The 4,683-nt window shown below is 38.2% G+C and overlaps 1 non-coding gene across 1 annotated transcript; it reads right to left on the minus strand.

The window, feature by feature from the left end:
* Positions 1-3,682: 3,682 nt before the first annotated feature.
* Positions 3,683-3,803, minus strand: LOC135701964 (U5 spliceosomal RNA). The gene has a single exon (XR_010517680.1). It is a non-coding gene; the product is annotated as a U5 spliceosomal RNA (small nuclear RNA).
* Between the last annotated feature and the right edge of the window lie 880 nt (positions 3,804-4,683).

Raw genomic sequence — 4,683 nt, forward strand, 5'->3', positions numbered from 1 at the left:
GTAATGGTTTTTTGCCTTTTTTATTTCGTGTTCTGTCTGTGCTTTCACCTACACAAGCAAGCATTTGCCTTGATTTTTATGTATAACATGGTAGAACGACGTACACCCTTGCCTCGAATCTCTCCAGCAGAAAAAGCATACGAAGTCGAGTGTGAGAGGAAATGAGCGCTTCTTGTTTGCTTTTAGGCTATCCTTATTCAGAAGCATGGAGAGAGTAGTGGAGAAAGCACAAGTCTGATAATCGCAACGTTCGTTGTTCGAGTCCAGTCGGCAACCTTTTTCCTATTTTTTTTACCTCACTAATACACTCTACATTTTTCGGTCTCCAATTTTCTTGCATTGGACCGCAGCTAGGTATATCGCATCCTCGGTTCATGCGGTCTCCACTTACATCCTCTGATGATGAATCCCACATAATTGTAAGCGAATCTTACATCCACCGGTTGGGTATAAAGAAAATGATAACTTGGCTCTGTAAAGTTTATTCGATTGAGCCTGTACAAATAAAGTAATTAACAAAAAAAAAAGTATATGTTTTTCTATTGATGCGTATCATTTTTGCATAAGCCCTTTTCAAGTGTTAGTCGTGTACAAAACTAGGGAACCAAATATGTAAAATGGCATGTTGGACAATTACAAACAACTGTGCAAAGTTTCAACATAATCGTAGAAGGTCGATCAAAAAAATTCGTCATTGAAATGGAACTGCTGATATATAGCAACGCTTGGGCCGGTTGCTATCAAGCTGCTATATTTATCAACCCGCTGTTTACCGAGACGCAGATTGTTGTTTCCCGCACTTGAATAGCAACCCCCAGTTCCGGTTATTGCGTTATGGTGGAGGTTGCTAAAATAGCTTTAGCAACGCATTGGTGCGGGTGCTCTTAAATAAATTGAAGTAAATTTAGGTGCTCTGAGACTGACATATACGAGCGTCAATTTAGACATAAAATGAAGTCATAATAGACGCAAAATTCAGCTCAATCAAACGTACTTTCGAACTTTTCAGTATCGCAACACTTAATTTTACATGACATGTTTGTTTAAGCCTCATCTTTTATGTCAAAGATGGATTCCGTCACGTGTAAGATTAGGTATTTCTAAGTGTGTAGTACTTAAAAGGGACATAACATTTCGGGAAGTTTACCTACACAGCTAAAAAAAAGTAGTGTGAATTTCCGTTACTATGATGCACATAAATGGAGCGTCATAAATCATACAAATTTACAATATAAATCGTGTAAATTTATGAGACATGTCATGCAATATTCCATATATTGTATGCAACTTTCCACCTTTGTTTGCAACATTTCTTGCAAGCTGCTAGTTTACGTGAAAAGGAAGTTTACATGCATGAATGTTTGCATGCATGGATGTTTACATCACCAGTAAAATTCAGATTTTTTTAGTGTGTATCAAATAAAAAATCTTTTGAGGCCTGTGGAGTAAATATTTCAAACCTTGCAACAGCCTAAAGACTGCTTAAACTCTATTCTACGTGCACCATTTCGAATTCTCCAACTGGACATCCGGCGTGGGTGGACTGCCTGTGGTGTCCTCCGAGCAATTCCTACCATACGATATTGACACAGCCGATGATGCCATCGGCGCGTGGTCTGCTTCTGTAATTGGTTCACGAATATGCGATGCGAGCTGTAGGCCAAAAGCCGAAGAGGCGCACAAATTAAATTATGTGACGAGGATACGAGTATGTTATTGTGTGTTTTCCATAGGCGAGCCACTAGCAACAAGCAGCATGTATTTTACAGGGTGATTTGGAATAACTGGCACTTAAAAAATGGTCATAGCGATTGAACGCTTGCATGCATTTTTGTTATCAGTATAGACCTTTTTGACGTTTAATCGTATTTCTCTATCCAGCCAACAGGGATGAGTGTATGGTTTGTTTTCCCACTAATCTGTTTCCCTCTTGCTCACACTCTTTCAGTTTAAATGGTGCATTAGTGTGCGCCGATTAAAAGTCAAAAAGCTCTATATTTCAGTATACTACATCCTCCATTTTCACGTCCAGGGCAGCATGAAATCGAAAACGAATGAAACCTCTAATCCTACTACCAATACTACCAATGCTGACATTTGTACACACTTTAAAACAAAAATGCTATCATTTTACCTATTGAGAATTCCATAACAGATAAATCGGTGACAGCTACTCCGAATCACCCTGTACACATTCCGAAGGGATTTAAGGTGTTTCGCTGTGAGATCCTTATTCCAGTAATCACTTCGAAACTTTAAGTGCACAAATATCAGCTTCCACGACACGTACTGCAATGAAACTGCTACTCTACGTTTGCTGCGCTGCAGCATACATGCAGTAGCAATTTCAGGTGAAATGGGGCTCTAATTTCCGAGGTTTGTGTAGTTGAAAATTTGAGGTGGATGTGAATTTATAGACCATTTTTGGACTCTAAAAGGAATCACCTTAAGGTCCTTGACTCTTGAAATGTACGGACTGCGTATGGAAACCGATCTGTCGAGGCTGGTGGGTGAAAATTCTGGCAAATGGTTTTGGTAGTAAATGTCGCCGACAATCCTCGGATGAAATATTTGCCAGTTAATGAAATTGTCGAAGCGGATTCCAGCCGGAGTGAAAGATGCTGCTGAAGAAATGAACCATAATATATTCTTACGTCTTCATAGGGTTTTGTATACAAATGATATATTTATGGGTCTCTAACAAAACATAAATGTTTTAGTTTGTAACATTCTAAAGTCTTGTGGTACCATATGCGTGATAATGTTTGCACCATTAAACACTGTAAAAACAAATAAAAAATTATGTGTGGATAAAAATCAATTTTTCTAAAGGAATATGTTTGTAAGAACTAAATCCTATGTTTCCAATGTTTCCAGTTCAGAAATTGTGCGGATAGTATATTTAATCATTATATTCTACATACTATCAAAGTTACCCTCATTATCAAAGATACCCCTTTTTACAGTACTGATAGATAGCACAAAGTTTTGAATTTTTCAGTTCCAAAGAAATTTAATTATTTTTATAGTAAGGTTTACTTACAGATTTTGAATGAAAATACTGCACTGAATTTTCAATTAATCGTATTGGCATAGGTATCTTGTTTTATTGTTGATCGAAAAATATAATTTGAGCAACTTAAATATCCATTGTCAACAATGCATCTCCCAGGCAATTGATTTATCTTTCATCTTCGAGTATTGGGCCAGAGCGAAGAGAACCCACCATTGTTTTCCAGTGAATGTAAATTACATGCACTGAAAAACAATAACAAGTTCTGTCCAGTCTAGGTCGTCATCAGAGGGTAGAGAAAACCAAGACAAACGCAACGGAACAGGTTCTGATTGTAAACCCTAGGTTCTCACCAGAAGCAGCCCACCGCAAATTGCACTCATTGCTTTGCCCTTTTTCCCGGGTGGCACGTGCCCATTCGTCTTCCTTCTGCAGCGAGAGGGTCAATGCCCGTGTCAAGGACTAATCTGCACACAAACAACAGCAAAGGAGTCGCAGGAGGATCTTTCATTTTTAGCGTTATGTTACGCTTAGATCGAGCAAAGCCCCTCTTATCTCGATATGTGCTACAAAATCAGAGAGGTACCTTGGTGCATGGTTTATGGATGCAAACCAAAATTTTCCATTTAGTAGTTTCGTGTTTTTTTTTAAATTATTTGTTGCCCAACTCCTTTTAACAGAGTTGGACGAGAAAAAAAATTATTTCAGACTCATTAGAGTGTCCCTCTCCACGGAAATCTTTAGTAAAAGGCGAAAGATTTATTCGACAATTGAAGAGAGACCAGAGTGACGATTGCCATGATCCTGAACACAGGTCTTTGAAGCAAGCCTCGTTCTACTAGTGATTGACTTCGTATATAAAAATCAAATAAGAACCTCAAATCACACACAGTGAACTTATAAAACATCTACCCAAAAACAACCTGAACCGGCAGCCATGTGTAACGCCTTTTTCCCCCTATAATTTATTTTGCTACCGCCAAGGCTAGCAGCACAAGCGTACTTACACTCTTGTATGGTCTGCCTGCGTTACAGTTCAACCAACAAACGACGGATTTCTCCCTTAAGTTAAGGTGAAAAATGTGCTATAATAACAGTTTCTACCGTTCCCCCACTTTTAAAACGACGATCACTTGCCTGGCCAGTGGACTAATATTAGGCTATTTGTTCGCTCGCATCGATCAAAACAAATAATCGATCAACCCTGTTGGTACTGATCAATCTATCCAATGCCATATCAAGTAAGCAGTAGCAGTTTCGACCTGAAGTACCTATAAGCAGATTTTAAATACGTGCAATGTTAAGGGTGAGCGTGATTTATGTGTAGTATTTTGTATTGTAAAAGTACAGAGCAATGCGGAGCATATCGTGAAGATGTGAAGTTGATTACATTCTGCTAGGACAGAAAATTCTAGTCATAGTTGACTTTATACTGGTCTCTAGATGAAAAATCTAGAATATACTTATGTCCTAACATGTCAGTTTTTTATTAACCCTCACAGTGATATTATTCACGATCTTGGTCATTTACAGCTAACCTATGCATGTAGCATTATTTTTATGCAAAGGCATAATTACACACTGGATTAGGTCCTAAGTAACATTGAACGATTTTCTTTATCGACTTTTTTTCAGAATAGATTTTTTCCGAACACTGGTGAAAGCATAAT

The sequence above is a fragment of the Ochlerotatus camptorhynchus genome, unplaced genomic scaffold, assembly GCF_037179485.1.
Source record: "Ochlerotatus camptorhynchus isolate MF236.1 unplaced genomic scaffold, CSIRO-AGI_Acam_v1.1 ptg000180l, whole genome shotgun sequence".
Taxonomy (NCBI): Eukaryota; Metazoa; Arthropoda; class Insecta; order Diptera; family Culicidae; genus Ochlerotatus; species Ochlerotatus camptorhynchus.